Source organism: Stegodyphus dumicola, chromosome 3 (assembly GCF_044657685.1).
Source record: "Stegodyphus dumicola isolate Sdum_Otavi_A_Nest chromosome 3, ASM4465768v1".
NCBI lineage: Eukaryota > Metazoa > Arthropoda > Arachnida > Araneae > Eresidae > Stegodyphus > Stegodyphus dumicola.
Window position 1 is genome coordinate 179,862,515 of NC_140770.1, and position 18,458 is coordinate 179,880,972.

Consider the following 18,458-nt stretch of genomic DNA (forward strand, 5'->3'; position numbering starts at 1 on the left):
CCAAACTGAAACTATAATTTGATCATAAGCTGTTCAGTAGCTATAAATTCATTCAAAATGTTTAAAGTATAATGGGTGCTTAAACAAGATAAGCATCATAAGAATAAGTGCATTTCTGATGGCTTCCTCGCGTCTTCATATATATTTCTCTCCTTGTATTTTGAGAAACGGCGGGCAACCATTTGACGACATTTTGTTCAGGTCCTTGTATCACCGTAATAGGTATTGTAATTGAATAAACGTAATTGACCAATATGTTTGCTCCAGCCGTAATTCGACCGTCATATTGCTTTCCGCTAACTTCGAGAAGCAGAAAGTAACAGAATATCTCGCGGCCGGTTGAAAACTATATAAGGCCGTAGAGAATATCTGCTGTCAGTATTGTTGATGCGAGTTGTTAGTTGGGTATGAATTGAGATATCTCCGGATTAGTTTTCTCTTTTAAGTAAGCTTTACGTTAAGTTCTGTTTAACATTCTTAGTGGTTTGAAGTGTAACTACTAATTGTACTTTGTGATACTGTGAAACACACGTACGAGTATTTCCGTGGAAAATTTTAGAACCTTGAAGTGTTTTTTTTTTTTTTTTTGATAAAATAAATTTTATCGGTCCTGCGTGTATTCAATTTTTTGCGAACCCGCCCGCACGCAACAATATTTTATCAAGTATACGATGTTAGAAATGGCTAGGTCAGTAAGCAGACAAAGTGTACAAACTTCAAGAAAAGTTTTCATTATCAGATAAAAAACAGATGAGGGCAAGTGAAGCTTCTTCTTTTAACTGAAAATTCTCGTCATTACGAAAAGTTATTAAATACACTCATGTTCATAAATTAAGGATAATTCGGAGTCACGCGGAAATCCAACTAAGCATTTCAGTGCAATAAACGAATAGTTATGACACAAAGGACGCATATGGATGATTTTTTACGTGGTAGAATTATCGGCCGTCTGGAATGTGGGCGTACCCCACTGGAAGTATCAGACGAACTTGGAATTGTTCATAGTGTCACCTCCAGGCTTTGGCAACGATTCCAAGATGATGGTAATGTGAGTAGACGTTACAGCACAGGTTGCCCTAGAGTTACAACGCCGAATGAGGACCGGTATTTGGCAGTTACTGCCAAAAGACACAGGCGGAGCACAGCCTCAGACCTGTCTCGTCAGCTCTCTTCAGCAACTGGTACGACAATTTCAAGGCAGACCGTGTACAGACGCTTAGAGCAGATTGGTCTGTATGCTCGTAGACCTGTCAGATGCGTTCCACTTACTGCAACTCAGTGTCGCCTGCGGTTAGCCTGGAGTAGAGAGCATGCATTGTGGACACCGCAAAAGTGGGCTTGTGTGATGTTTTCCGACGAGTCGAGGTTTTAGCTTGCAGTCTGATTCTCGCCGGACTTTCATATGGAGAGCTCCAGGTACCCGTTACTACCAAGAAAACATCATTGAACGACACCGTTACGGTGGTGCAGGAGTGCTCCTTTGGGGTGGAAATATTCTGGGTTCCAGAACTGACCTGCATGTTCAAATTGGAACCATGAAAAGCCAAATCTATCGGGACGTCATTCTGGAACAACATGTACGTTCGTTTCGGGGCGCCATGGGCGCACAATTTTTGTTTATGGATGACAACGCCCGTCCTCACCTTGCAAACATCGTAAGCGAATGCCTTCAATCGGAGGATATCACCCTTACGGACTGGCCAGCACTCTCACCGTACTTGAATCCAGTACAGCACGTGTGGGACAAGCTTGGCTGATGAGTTGCAGCCCGTCAACCTCCTCCTACGTGTCTACCGGAACTTCGGAGAGCATTGCTTTTTGAGTGGTGTAATATCCCCCAAGATCAGATCGATAATTTGATACTCAGCGTGCCTAGGCGTTGTACGGACTGTATTGCATCGTCTGGGAGACATACAATGTATTAACAATCATACCAACCATGTTATATTGGTTTATTGTAAATAGGTATTTTTTGTAATTTGCTCCAGGGCGAAAAAATCGCTAATTTTTTTAATAATATCAAATATATAGCATCTTTTCTTCTCGTTACCTTTTGTTTAATAAATAAGCTTTAAAATTAAGTCAAATTTGTTTTGCTTCTAACTCTTCCTTTGCCTGATTTTGAATTATCCTTAATTTATGGACATGAGTGTAGTTCGCTTGAATTTTAGACTCCCTTTTGAGGTTTATTTTTAAAATGTCATTAAAAGAAATTTAAATAAAACTAGATAATCATCATTCAGTTTTCACTGTAATGTTTATAAAATTTTGTTTATGTTCGCTTTTCAACGTAGATTTAAAAAATAACATCAGGTTTAATATTTAGAAAAGAAAATGATGAAGTGTGACCTTTAAAAAAATTTTACAGTTTAATCATATACATGCATTATCATGCAAGTAATTTTAAGCCATATAAAAAAAAACAACACTATATTAATATTTTAGGTTTCCTACCTTTTTATTTCATATATCTTCTTTCGAATCCTGAAAAAAAAAGTAAAATAAAACATGTTATTGAAATGATGTTTAATAAAAATAACATCAAACACTGAAAAAAAATTTAAGCAAAAAATGGGGATAGGTATTTTTGAAGGAGCTTTTTGATTTCTTTAGAATACATTTTTAACTTATTTACTTCTTCCTTTTTGTCCCTTTAAAATTGTTGGGAATAATCATTTCCTGTTATTTTTTTTTTCCAGCGGAAGGCCGGATGTTCCGAATTTAAAAGATATGACATTTAAAATTACCTTTATTATCTAATATTCGGAATTGAAGTGAACAAAGAAAACATAGTATGCAAATAAAATGTAACTTAATAATTTCCCTATAAAATATTTTCATAAAGAATTTGCCAAACAAATGAAAAACAAACGAGACATTTTATTTGTACTCACCGTCAGTATACGTAAGAAGGAAATTTGTGCTACGTATACCAGGAATTTAATTCAATTTCTTAAAAAAGATGTTAAACGTGAATTCTGCTTTACTGAGTGAGAATATTAAAAATTAGTTTATTAAAATAACAAAATTTAAATATAATATATTTGCTTATAATGGATACTCTCCAAAATTGAGTGATGGCATTATTTCCTTAAATATTGCCAAATTCTCAGAAAAATTCCCAAAATTTTTTGAAAGAAATAATAGTTCCTTACTGCTTAGTTTAGCCCTAGAGTCTGAACACTGTAAACACTCATTCTCAAGCGCGGAATTTTCCATTTTTTTTTTTTTTTTTCGTAAATTCTGTTTCCTCGTGTTTTTAAAGTGTACAAGTACGTTATATCACTAATACAGTAAATAAATAAATAAACATAATAATAGAAAAGAAACAAGGAAATAGTAGATAATATTTAAAATATAATAAAAACTAAAAACTTCAAAATCTAAATTGGAAACGAAAAGAGGAAATTTTTCTGTAGTTCCTATTAAGATCATAAATATTAGCAGTTAACATGTGCTTCCGTTAAGGAAGGTAAACATGTCAAACTTAGTTTAAGAAGGTAATCACTTCTTCATGAAATTCATTATGTTCCATCTCTCTGCGCAATGTACCAGCTATCTGATATCCCTGATATCGTTGTTCTGATATTGTTCCAGATATAACGAATCAGAGGATGTAAAATACAACTGAAAAATTAAGCATGCGTGGATAATTCAGTACGCAGATTGTTTTCATCGGAACAACACGACAGAATGCTCTGGAACTCTCGACTAGAGAGATCCGCCGTTAGCAAGAACCTCACATAACGAGGACAGTAATATCACCTACATTAATTGTTCTATGTTTATAAAAGAGCTTCTCATAATAAGAGAGTTTCTCATAATTTGTAAAAAATAAGTCTGAGTTGAAAAAATGCAGTATTATGTAACCTCAACAAATGTAATAATTATTACATGAAGTTATCAGCGCGATCTTCCGTCTGTTACCACAGTCTGTTGCCACAGTCTGAATCCGATCCCGATGACAAAAAAGCATCCAAAATGCATGTAAAATAAAATACTTTACGTAAAAATAACTGCATCATTAATTTTATTAATAATTTTTGTCTCTCTGATTAATTTTTCCTATAATTTTAATTGCATTTGTTTATAACAAAAGCTGTAGACAATTTCATAATTAGGAATTTAGTTTTGTCGTACTTTTTCCTCTTCTGGGCTGGACATGAGGTTCGGATATCTCAAAATATTTGCCATCAGTAGGAGTTAGAAAAACTCGAGCATGAACTCTTTTCAGCAATTATCCGTGAGAAATTATTCTGATATTGCAATCGAATTCTTTAAGCAGAATTGATTATGAAAGTTACATGTTACAGAATATTATTTGCTTAGGATCGAAACGATGTAAAGCAGCATAATATTCCACTTACAAGGACATAGAAGTTATAGAAATATCCAATACCATTCTACCAATTTAAATACAGATAACTCAATCCTCGCTGCAATCACTCTTGACGTACTTAACGCCGCTAGAGGAAATAACTTGATGTCGGTTAAATTACTCTGTATTATCCAGGAAAGACCCTAATAACGGGAACGGTCGGAAAGTCTTCGATGGTGAGTGATTTTACATTTCGTCTCGTTATTAGAAGACATGCAACGACCATATATATACCCACAGATTGGAATTCGCGTTATGAAGGGCGTTCTGATGTGCGTCCTGTATTAGCAAGATGATAATTTCGATACAAGCATTCAAATTCCTGGAAGATGCCTTCAGCGAAGTGTGTTCAGTATATTAGTTGCTGTATTCAAGTGCACTGCTAGGCTTCAAGAGCTTGTAATTTTAGTATATAATAGAAACCTATGCCATCTCTCCTCTTAATTTACATTTGTTAATTTAAGAGATTTTAATAATTATTGGAGAGGATTGGAGTTCCACTCCGTGTAAATTGATGCTGAGTAGAATATTTCTGCGAATAGAAGATTAAAGCTCACATTAATTGATAATTAACTGTTGAGACCAGAGAAAATTCGAATATAAATTGATGAATTATTATTTAGTGAGTTTATTGTTATAAAGTGTATTGGAAGGGAAAGACCTATTGCTTGCTAGTTTAAATTGTTTTTTAAAGCAAAGACAGTTCTTTAATAAGGTTACGTTTTCCCAAACGACTAAATATAAATTTTGGAAAATATTTGTAAATATTTTAATGCTTCTTAACTGTATTGTTGCTTTTCTGTTTTTTTTTCCCATTTATTTATTTATTTATTTATTGCTTTTGGGATGATAATTTTGGGTTGGCCATGAGAGGCAGAACCCGGCTTTGCCTAGCATTTAGATAAATACAGAACATTCTTAAAGCTATTAATAGATAAAAAGATATGGAAATCCTAATTCCTTCTATTGATAAAAATATTAAAAGAAACAACTGACGAATCAGGTGCGTTGAAATATAGGAACAAATCATTTATGAATAAGATGAATCTCCAGGCAATCTACGTTGCCAACCGACGATTATTTCTGAAAATGCTGGCAAACGAGAGCTGAAAGTAAACATTCAGGACCAACAATGTGACTCAACGAATGGTTTATCAGATTCTTCTATTTAAGAACATAAATATTCACTGATGCGATAAATACCCAATGTTAATTTTATCTGACAAATACATATCAAATCTTAATGATAAACAATATCTGAAGATAGCACAATTGCTCATACTTGGAATAAAGTCTTTATGAAATGAGCTGCAAACTTTTATTGACAAAAAAGAAAACGATAAGGGAGTAAAGCCCGTATGACCGCTCGGAATGAAAGTTTTTTATTTCCTTGGAGGATATGGATGATTTTTTATGTGCCCGAGTTTGAAGGATTCTGAAAAACTGTATAAGTGGGAGCCGAATTAAAATCTGGTGGATGATGAATCTGCATCACTAGGTTTTGGCAATTTGGGTCCTTTCATCTCAACTTGCCCTTTATGCGGTGCAGAATATGAGGAATTTTCTTCTTTCTTACTGCGTCATTTTACGATGCAGCTGGAAACACGTCCGTCTGGAAGTTGGAAGATCTGAAGTTCAAATTCTTGAGATACTAGTCATCATGTTTCTTACTTCAAAGTAAACTTAACGGCTCCACAAAAGGGTGTATTGCTATCCTGGTACCCAGCATCCGTTTAGGCTAAAATATTTGAACAAGCGGCTGGAACTAGACTGTTAGAATTTAGAGAACCCTTGGCAGCATAAATAACTATCACTCTTCTCAATGGGTGCTGCTTCCGCAACCGTGGTCAGTGTAACTCCACACTTTGCATTGCTCATAGCATAGGTTTAGTATATTACGGCAAAGCACACTGAGGCTATATGCCTAAGGGGATGTATTCATGTCTCAGCGGACTTTGCAAAGGAAACTGGCTCCTATACACGTTACACATGGGTAAAATTCCGAAAAGCCAACTCGTTCACCTGGATTCGAATCCTGGTCGGAACTGCCAATGTTCAGCGATTTTGCAGCTGAGCCGCTGGGGGCGGGCATAACTTAGATGGGATCATGTGAATGTCATTATGGTGTTCTATACATACGATTTCCAAGATGCTGGCTTGAAACTAGAAAACTATCTTGCTAATCGATACAGCTTCTGTATAGTCCCTGTATGTGGTCACCCTAAGTTTCAATAGAAAATCTTATATCTGGAAAAGTAAGGATTTTTTTAAATCTTGATTCAATTTTTAGTCCAAAGAGGCTTTGTTCCTGAAGGACTATTGTCTCCGTTTTACGATTTTGCGTTGGTTCACTATAAATGTCCGTTTCACTTTTCAAACTGTTGCCACCAAATGTTAGAGTCCTGCATTATATTTGAAGAAATTAAATAATGAAAAATCTGCATAAATGTAGGTATATTTCTCGCATTGTGATAAAACAACGGTACATAGAGCCATCGAATTTTGAATGGCGTAATCCTACTGCGAATATGGGCATGTAGAAGACCAATTTGAAACTTTAGAATTTGTTTTTTTATCGATTTCATAGTTTGTAAAACTTTAGCAAAATTTTGATTAATTTGCTAAAGTTTTACAAACTATGAAATCAAACATTAACAAACTCAAGATTAACAAACTCAAGGATTTCAAGCGAGACATGGCAACACTGTACTAAAAAAACATTTATATCTCCAGCGGGCGAGACTCTGTATCGGAAATTCTAAAGATATACTCACTTTAAAATTAATTTGCGATATTAGCTATTTAACTGAATTGTATGGTTTAAGTGCAAAGAACTTGATAGTTAATAAATAAAGGTAACGCACAAAACGTTAATAAAACACCCCTTTGGAGGTAATTTAAAATCTGAAACTTTCAGATTTTTTTCTTTTTGATTGAATGTAGCTTTAAATTAGAAAATATACTGTTTTGAGAAGCAGACTTTTTGTTTGTTTGTTTGTTTGTTGAAGTTCAGATTATGCATCAAGAAATCACAGATGATTTCATTCACATTTCTGAGTATGATAGTTCCTTCAGTAGGAAGAGAAGATTTTTAAAGTATTGCATGGAGATAAGTTGTAACTGAGATCTGTCCCCTTTTTTTCGGCTAAACTAACATTGCAAACATCAAGAGTAGGATATGTGTTTACAATGTGAAGATTCACAAAGGATTAAAATCAGAAGATTCTACCGTAACTTATTAACTCAAAGAGACAATTTACCCAGTAGAGCTGTAGAAAGAGGATATTTTTAAGATTTTTTTTGGAAGCAGGCAATATAAAAAATATGCAACCGCCTTCGCCAGGAATCGAACCACGGACCTCTGGAATACCGGCCCAGTGTGCTACCGTTAAACCACGAAGTCACGCTAGGGAAGTGGGAGAAATACCTTATATACTCCCCTTTTTAAAGGGCGACTAGGATTTTAGGGAACCTAGTCGCCAAATCCTGGGTTCGGAGAATCATCCTCCACAACACTTTTAGTTCGGGCGCGTTTTTGTAGAGTCATTAGGTATTTTTTGGAAGCAGACGAGATGGAAAATTAGCAACCGCCTTCGCCGGGAATCGAACCACGGACCTCTGAAATACCGGCCCAGCGTGTTACTGTTACACCACGTAGGCACGCTAGGGAAGTGGAAGAATATATAGAGTTATACCAACGCTAAATACAAGGTTGATTTTACAATTTTGATTGTCTCATTAGCGTGTTTCTCTTCTAGTTCTAGTCTATATAGAGTTATTAATTTTGTTTCGGCATTTTGCCTAGAAACTCTGTGAAAGGCTAAATCGCTTTTTAAAATACCACCACTAAATATTAGAGTCCTATATTACATTTAAAGAAATTAAATAGAAAAGAATCTGCATGAATGTATGTATGTTTCTCGCACTATGATAATACAACGGTACCTAGAGACATCAAATTTTGAATAACGTAATCCTCCACTCGACTATGGGCATCCGCAAGCCCAAATTTGGAATTTGTTTTATCATCAATTTCATATTTTGTGAAACACAAATGAATTTTTGATTAACAACTGAACGATTTCAAAGCGAGCAATAGCAACACTGTAAAACATTAAATAAATAGAAACATTTTTATCTCAGCCCACAAGACTGTGTCTTAGACAATCTAAGGATATGCTCTCCTTAAATTATTTGTGATATTACTGTTGAATTGAATTTTTTAGTTTGAGGGCGAAGAACATGGCAATTAGTAAATAAAGATACAAGTAAAAACGCCCCTTTGGACGTAATATAAAATCCGAAACGCCCCTTTGGACGTAGATTTTATTTCAGATTTTATTTCCATTTCTGCTTAGAGCAATAGCATCAAAGATTTAAACTGTTGGATTTTTTGGGAACAAAATGTTTGGAAACCTGGAAGAAGCTGGTAGCGAAATACTACTCGGAAACAAATCGTGTCAACTTTCAAGCCAAACTTGAATCGTTCGAGTTTTGAAAACCGATTGTTTTATCACAGCAATGTTTTTATTTCTTTAAGAATGATTAGATTCAAACTTTGCATTAATTTACGTCTTTATTCAAAACTTACAACTTTGAAAAACTTCATTTTTAAGAAATGCTACTTCAAATATTATTATTATTTTTTTTTTTCATTTTGAAAATTAAATCGTACCAAACAAAAGCAGGAACAAGCGTGTTCTTACGAGAGAATATAGTACCCATTTGTTTGCTACTATAATTTTAAATATTAGAGGATTTATTTTCAGAAATTCAGTATTCTTAACTCCGAGTCGAATTCTTTACATATAAGAAGAGAGAAATAGTTAAAAATTGTAACATACAATACGATATTAGGCTTTATATGAATATACAAATTTATTTACTATCTTAAGCAATAACTTTTTACTAGTCGCAGTCTTATTCAAATGATAAACTGAAATTTTTATACGGAAATACCAGCTTTAACAAATCAGAAATAAAATGCTGAATAAATTAGCCTTTTGTCGTATTATCAGAAAAAAATGCCCTCTTTATTTCCCGATGAGACTAACATATAAATCTATGTAATAATTTAAATGAAGCACCAAATTCCTTTTGGAATGAACATGAAGTCCTACCCAAGTGTTTAAATAAAACAAAAAATACATTTTATGAAAAAGGCAAGGATAAGTAACAAAAAAGAATTAGAAATCATGATTATTATTATAAACTTTCCAAGACATCTGCACGTATTAATTACTTTGTTATTGTAATTTGAGAAGCAGGAAGAATAAAATAAGGTAACTGCATTTGATTTTGAAAGTTTATCTTTAAAATAATCAATGATTGGCACATTATGACCTTGCAATAAAATAAAAAAAGTAACAGTGCGTATAAAAACATAATGTGTACTTGAATGTTGGGCGGAACACTATGTTTAAGAACATTGTTTGAAAGTAATTAAGATAAAGATTTATGGCCATGATCTTTTAATGTACAACTTGAAGTCTTTTTAAATGTAGTATTTAATTATAATGCAGGTAGTGCTGGACTTCAAAGAACGCACGAGTGATAGATTAGTGAGTGACAGACGCAAATAGATTAAGATTTTTATGCCTCACTTTAAAACAAATAAATTTTGGAGATTAAAAAAAAAAATGCTTCACTCACTTCTAAACTAATAAACACCCATGACAACTATTTCTCATGCAGTTGTGAACCTAAATGAGAGGAAATTGCAACAAATGCTTATCCATGTAGTACTGCAAACTTATTGGCAATTTAAAATGGTTTCAGTTTCAACTGCCATTAGCAGAACTGCATACAAAATTTGTAAAATCGTATTTAGTACAAATATTTCATTTATTTTTAAATAGCTCAGAATTACTCTCATTTCATGAAGCATCATATGACAATATATCATGTATATTTAAAATTAAAAAAAAAAATTTTCGAAAGCAGCAAATATGTTCAAGGATGCGCATTAAAAATATAAAATCCGTTCCTACTTTAAATATAAAAATATATCGCTAATGTAAATGTATCGAAAACATTTTATAATTTATTATATATTTTTTTTTCCATTTTTTTATACGAGACTGCAATACCATGTAGCTGTGCACCTCCCTTTCTCTTTGCGATCGGCTGTACCAATCATATACCAAATATATATTTTTCCTACTCTATTACCTGGCTAGGTGAGTTAAGATTTTTATTCTTATATGTTCGTAAATAGTGCATTTTTTACTTTAAAAGTGAGTAAATTATAAGTACCTGCAATAGTTGTAGAATTATTAACAATTTAAAAGTTTAAGTGGTGAACTAAGCCTAGCAAACCATCATTTGGTTACATTTGAAACTCAGTAGAATATTGAATTAAATCAGTTTCTGCACCTTCAATGAATTTTTGCCGAGTGAGATCGAAAGTAAACTATAAGTTTTGTGCACCGAAAAAATCTGACGTTTTGCCCGCTGACTGACTTGCTTGTTTTTGTGTAAAAACTATAATTTGAATTGTAAAAATTGTTTTTTTAACTGTATTTGATGTTTCATGTCTTTTGTATTTTACAATTTTGAATGACGATGTTTTGAGTTTTTAAGTATTTTGGCTTTCCAATGAAGTGAGAACTGAATTAACGGAATGACAAATAACACCTTTAATGCAATTTAAGGAAGTAAGCATAAACGAAATGCAGCAAATCATGTGTATAATTTAATAAGCCATACTAGAATTGGGCGAAAGTAATTTTAAGAGATTACTGGCCATGATCTTTTAATGTATATCTTGAAGTTTTTTTAAATATATTTATTTATAATGCAGTTCGTGTTTATATCAGATTACCTCAAGTTGCAGTACAACAATAAATGTAGTGCAGTACTGTCTTTTTTCATACGTAATACACTGTGTTACGTATGTCTCTATATACTATAAATGCTTATTATGTAAAAAAAAAAAAAAAAAAAAAATCCGTTCCAAAAGTAAAATTTTAGTCGCCGCTTAATACGAATCCTTTTAACACGAAATCTTGAGTATTGCGTTCCCTTGAGGTTCAAGTTAAAAGGAGTTTCCTGCATATTGAAAAGGAATTGAATTATATATTGAAACTTCAGAATGCCCGCGAAAATTCTGAAGATATATGTCAGTCTTTTAAAATTTCGTAATCTCCAGAACTGTGATACATCGCGAAATATAGTTGGTATTTAAACATTTCCAATTTTCTATTTATATTGATGTATCAGTTTTTTTTAACTATTGTTTTATTTCCAATAATTTCAGCCTTGTGTTGAAAATTCTATCCAGTTTTCCAGCAAAATTACTTTCTGTTATTAATTTAACTTGTAACTGATAAGCAGCTTGAGGACAATTTGATTCTCTTCTCTCAAAAAGGAAGCTATTAAAATTAATTTCTAATTTCCTGCAAATAAAGTGAGATAAAGCAGCAAAAAAGAAATGTTTTTAATCATTAAAGTCACAATTGCTCTCACATTTAGTAATTATCGTATTATCCGGTGAATAACGCACATCTACAATTCCAAGCAACACTTTTTTTTTTTTTTTTTTTTAAGTTTTTACGTATATTCGCCAAAAGAACCTTAAAAATGCATGTGAAATACTCTTATCTTTTATGTCACTTATTCGAAGATTTGGCCTAGCCTTTCGAACAATGGTATACCGATTGGCAAGCCATAAGAAGAACAATATGTGTTAGGGTTAAATGCTTGAGGGAGTAAATATTCCTGCAAAGAGGGTGATTGTGTTCAATGCAGTTGTCCAAAAGAATGCTGTTGTAGAGTTTCGAGAAAAGGGGGATATAATTTGGAGTAAGAATGCACTTCCAACCTGTATGAATTCGTGGAATTAGGAATTAGATATTTTCCCTTTATACCCCTTCCCTTGAAACCGTGATTTTTGAGTGAAAATCAAAGGCTTTAGTTGAAGTTGATCTAGTGTTCCTTTTAACAGTAAATATATCTGGGACGAAAAGAAAGAAACACAGTGCTGCTTTCAAATGCAAAGACATTCATTTTGTGAAAGAAAATGGAAATCGTGCTGGAGTAAGAGTGGTGTTGGTGAAATATGGAAAGGATGATGATGATTTTTTATTTAAATAATGACCGTATTTATTTAAATAATCATCATCATCCTTCCATTTATCGGTCAGAGTAATAATGATGCTGTAGGTGAAACAGAATTCGATGATGCGCCTGAAGATGTAACGGAAGTCGAAGATGACGAAATTTTCATGTATAAAGAAATAATTTTCATGTATAAATTTTCACGTAGCAATAGCGAAAACTTTAAGTTCATAAAATTTGTCATTTCTTTTAGATTAACAGCATTTAGGTACATATTGAAATCTTTTTTCTTTTTTTTTTATGCTTACTCCTTATTTCTAAATCTATCATTTTTATACCCGGCGTATAATGCAAATCTTTAAATTTTGATCTTATTTTTTTAGTATTGACGGTGCACGTTTTACGCCGGAATATACGGTATTTTCTTTTGACAGACATACGTCAAGAAAATATTCGTACATAATTTCATGTTGTGTATCACTGCAGTTCATCATTTTGTATCAATTGCACTTAAATTCTTTAAGCTTTATTTGTGTTATTTTATACATATTTATTAGTTGCAAAACTCTGTTATTTTATTTTATAAATATTTCTATTTTAGGAAAATTATGTTAACTTTATATTACCTTAATAATCAAACTGAAAGCAAAATTTAAAAACTGGGTGCACACTGGACTAATGTTTTTATTCTAAACCATTTCGTTATTTCTTGACATAAACATGTACAATGTAGATAGCATCAGTGGCCGATCGGTTAATACCAGTAAATTGTGGTAATTTGGCAGGGGTTTGAACCCAGGCGAACGATTTGTTTTTCGTGATTTTGTCTATATGTGACACGAGTACAAGATAATTTTCCTCAGAAGGCCTACCAAAGAGGCATCTTTCCCTTCAGGAAAATAGCCATTTTGAACTTTGCCTTATTCAAACAACTTAACCATGAAAGGTGATCTGGATAGTCTCGCAAGATTATACTGCATAGCTTTTAAAATTAACTAAGCAAAAAAATGTAAAATTTAAGAAGCTGCTTTTTTTTTTTGTTTTTTTTATTTATTTATTTTTTATTTTTTATTTTTATTTTTTATTTTAAAGGAATATTAAAGTCTAGAAAATTTTCGATTGATTAAGAAATGGAAAGAATTCTTACGTCGTCATCAGCTAAAGAGATTATGCCATAAATGAATTCGGTAAAATAACTGAAAGTGAATTTACAGATGTTCCATCAAATAATAAATCCAAAAGAAACCAAAGACTCAGTTATATATCACGGGCTTCCAAAGAAAACGCGATAAAATTCTGGTAGAATATAAGAAGATAAAAAAGGAAAGGAAGCTTCATAAAAGTACAAAATAAATTTAGGTTCCCGGAAAGTTTGCAGCATTCTCATTACTGGGAAAAAAACTCCAAATGTTTGAAGATCACGAAAAGGATTAAGAGAGAGAAATGAAAGGCATTTTAAGAAAAACTCTATTCATGTTACACATGAGGAAAACCACGAAAACTTCCTTTCAGCCTGGTGGTTCTCCGGTTTAAGCCCAGGTGTGAACTACCAGCTATCTGTAGTACTTTTCTTCGGCTGCTGGAGGGCTCTTGTTTCTGAAAGTGAAACTTGCAATTCAATCGAGTTCTCTAATTGCAGTTAGGGTAAAACAAATTTTTGATCTGATCAATTTTACCACACATTCAGTCAGCTTATTTATCATCAGGTAAATGGTGTGATTATTTGTACCACATAAAATAACTAAAATATGAGACATCTTTCAACAGAAAATTACATGACTTCCAGAACTTCTTCTAATGGGGCTCTGTGTTTCAGTGATTGCATATACATCGATGTTCAAGGTCGTTTTCAATTATTGCGTCTCAACAATAGCAATTTTGTGTCTTTCACTTTTTATTTCTTCATTTATTATTTTACATTTGCATTGCATGAATTGATCACCAATTTTCAAACTGCTGTATAACAATCTAGAATGTCGCCGTATCGGAAACATTTCGTTAGTTTTACAGTATTTTAACTGTTTACCTGGATTTACAGAAAGATGTATAAAGAAATAGTTGCATTAGATATCAACAGTCATGGCAAATTTAATATTTCTTTATTCTCTTTAGCCCCTTCTGCAGATAAAATTTAAACGAACACAAATAAATTGCCACAATAAGCAAATGTTCTTTAAACATCTATATCAGTATGTTTTATTTTTTTTAAATATTTTTGAGTAATGAGGAATAACAACAAGCTGGTAGAGGCAGAGCGAGGAAAAAATTTGTGATTTGTCCTTGACGGAATCTCCGTTAAGAATGATTTGGCTTCGATTTGGTTTATTGTTATTGGTTAATAATAGCTTTCTAAAATTATTATTTGCTGAAACATTATGTAAATATTTACGTTATTAGCATTACGCAGAAATCATGTGACATGGCTTACGTTTGAAATAGCACACTATGAACAGACTTAACAAAATTATTACTGTTTTAAGAAAGAAAAGGTAAAATCATCAAATTGAAATGGAGAGTTAACAGGGCTAATAAAAATTAAAGTTAATGTTATGCTTTAATTAACACTTTTTTAATGTTACATACATACAGAATATTAACAGCAGAATATTTTAATATTATGCATTTCCAGATGTATATATATATATATATATATATTTACGAAATTTGTACTTAAATATATGATTTCAGTGCATTTATATGCGAAATTTCGTATTTTTCTGTGTAACGTTACATAAGAAAAATCTAAAAGATACAAACCATGTCGGAAAAGTAAGAAGTGCAGGGACACGTGCATATAACAGAGACTAAATGGGTATCTAAGTAATTTGAGGACATATCGCGAAGCTGGCAACAGTTTTGGCGACTTATTTTGTAGCCAAATTTAGCGAAAACTGGCCAGAAATCGCCAATCTTGGCGACATTTGGTCAAGTCTTGTATTACCGTAATAGGTATTGTAATTAAATAAATCTAATTGACCACAGTGTTAGCTGTAACAAAAGAGAAAGCAATTTCGGTAAAAGTTTACAATTGGGTGACCCTTGTTTTTTGGCGATTCCTTTTTGATGCCAAGATCGGCGCCAGGAAGGCTTAATTTCAAGATGGCCGCTACACAAAAACAAAATAAGAAGTCAAAGAATTGCACAAACTGTGTGTTCATGTACACATTGATCTGTTTTCACTTAAAAAAAAACATCCTACAATTGCACAAACTAGGCAATGTGCACTGTCTATGTACACATCAATCTATTTTCATTTGAATGAAATCAGAAAGTTAAAACTATCATGGTAATCAGAAGTGAGGTTTCATCGCCAAAATAATATATATATATATATATATATAAAGTCGCTAATCGAAGGGTCACCCAATTCTACACTAGAGCCGCAATTGCTCTTAGTTGTTTTGTTTTTATTGTTTTGCGAGGTGTTAGTGCAGCGTGACTTCAGATATCTTTTTGTTAGCTTTCTCTTTAGATGTGCTTTACATTGAGTTGTGTTTAACGTTCTTAGTAGTTTGAAGTGTATCTACTGATTGTACTCTGTGATACTGTGACCACCTTTACACGTATTTCTGTGCTAAATTCCAGAACTTTAAATATTCCTTTGAAAAAAAAAAAAAAATATCGGACCCGTGTGCATTTACTCTATTACGAACCTGTACCCAAGCAACAATATATTTCTGGAAACATAAGATTTCCGGACTGGGAAGTTTCAATGGTAGTGATTTTTATTACCTACGTACTTTGTGAAACTTTGTTTATTCCTGAGCACAAGCTATCGAGTCATTAGATGAAAAGCCTTAATAGTGATTGAGATGTTAAAGCTAGCTCCATCCTGATCTGAAAATTCAAGAGAACGGCTAGGATTTCCCCTTGTTGAACACGAGCCAGTTTTCTTTAAAAAGCCCTCCACGAAGACATTCCTTCTCTTAGTAGACAGCCCGTGTGGGCTTAGTCGTTTTAAATAGATGTAACCATGAAATGATAAACAAATTGATTTGTCCATCAAATAACAGAATTTTAAACAAAAAAGGGTTGCGCAGAATAATTTCTTTCAATATTTACCTCGAGAATCTGGAGTTTACATATATTTCACTTTATATTCAAAATATAATTACGATTTATAATATGAGAAATTTTAAAACTGTAGTCATTTATTTATTCATCTATTATTTACAAAATTCACCGCCAGATGATGTAGTAAAACTTCTATAAAATCTGAATCATTGTTTGAAGAAGTTATTAGATGAGGATATGAATTTTAAAGATGAAAAACGCGCAACACATGTTTTAATATTCTCTTGAAACCTCCAATAAAAATGTATAACATCGGTATTCGTGTTGCAGCAATAAACTGATTTTTATGTTCCTTTTATACACTTTTCTTCAAGCAAAACTGAAATGTTATTATTTTTCTTTAAAACTTGTTCTGCTTTTATAACTCAACCGCCCAGCATATCTTTGTAAATAAAACTTTCCTAGCTATATTTTATATGTCGCATCCAACATAAATTCAAAATGTTCAGAAATATGTTTCATCACCCAAAAGAAGTTTAGACACATTTCTTTATCCTTCAAATAAATAATTCTCTTATATAGTTTTCTAGCGGTTGCCGACATGTTTTTGTGCTTGAAGACTTCCAAAGAAAAAAGCGATTAAACCTTTCTGTTATTTAGCAGAAAGTTTAGCCACTGTTAAATATAACAAAACGCTTTAATTACTGCTGTTTCTACTATTAAAGTTACACTAGGATATTATGGCACACAATTTACGCATTTGCATGCATTCAACAGGATGATGTGTATGTAGGGGTTGGGGCCAAAGTTTGTAGTATTTTATTATGGGTTGGCATATATTACCAGGTGCTCATCGTCCGTTGTTGCATTGCTTTTACTTATTATGTAGTTTTGCGTATGTGAAAAACAGTGTATTTTAATTCTAAGCGTATTTTGTGTATTTTGCAGATCGATGGAGTTTCAAATGGACAAAAATGAACATTTTCGAAGCATTCAGCTCCTGAATTTATCTAAGAACCCAGTTGTTATAGACATACAGTTGTTATAGACAGAAGCTATTATGAACTGTTACTTTAACATAGGAATTTTAAAGTCATAGCGAAAATTCCTTGATTTATGGTCGTCACGTGTGTCGTCATTTTCTCACAGAGGCAATTACAGGATTTTAGCAAATTAGAGGATTCGACCTTCTTTTCCGCAACAGTTGTTACCATGATTATGAGTCATGATTTGTGAAAAATAAATGGCTTTCTAAAGTTACAGAATTAAGTATGGGACTAGCGTTACTGCTGAAAATAGGGCGAAGATATATGTTTTTCTCGGTTCCAAGAAAAACCTTAAATCAGAATTATTCAGAAATTACTTAAATCAGATATATTTCAGTGTATATATAGTATGGGACTAATGCTTATGCTAAAAGTACGGAAAGGAAAAGTTTTTCTCAGTTTTAGGGAAAGTAATTCGAAATATTGATGATCCAAGCTTAAAATGGAGATCAAATTTTGACCACTTAAATAAGAATTATTCGCAGAAATTCTTGTCAAGTTTCACAAGACGTTATTGTTGTTGTCGTGTCCATATTGCATGGAACAATGGTTGCCAGAGCCTACTCCGAACAGAGGTTGGGCTTCTATTTTCCACCCCCAATTTTGAGGAAGAGCACTCCGGGAGGTGGATCCGGGGCTTAATGGCCTAACTTGTGGAAAGTGACAACACAAATTTAGCTCCATCATTTTCAATCCTTGAAATATTGTTAAAATTTACTAATTGCATGTAGACATAATAAATTTGATTTTTCAACTTTAATAGCAGCAGGAGATATTAGTTTGCATATACGGCAGTATGTGCAATTATAAATTTCCGGTAATAATAAGTTTATTAAATCTGTTTTACTTTCTAAGTTTGTTTCTCAGTTCAGTTTCTTCTATAAAGCTTACGTTTGTTTTATTTCTTTTAAAGCACAATACAAAAATTAAATGGAAATGGAAATACTTAATACTACAGCGTA

At 32.7% G+C, this 18,458-nt stretch overlaps 1 long non-coding RNA gene across 1 annotated transcript in view; it reads right to left on the minus strand.

The window, feature by feature from the left end:
• The window catches only part of LOC146998222 (uncharacterized), a 720,447-nt gene that overhangs the window by 383,927 nt on the left and 318,062 nt on the right, over positions 1-18,458 (minus strand). Inside the window, exon 2 of the long non-coding RNA XR_015040042.1 lies at positions 2,455-2,484. This is a non-coding gene — a long non-coding RNA (uncharacterized LOC146998222). The remainder of the gene's footprint in view (positions 1-2,454; positions 2,485-18,458) is intronic.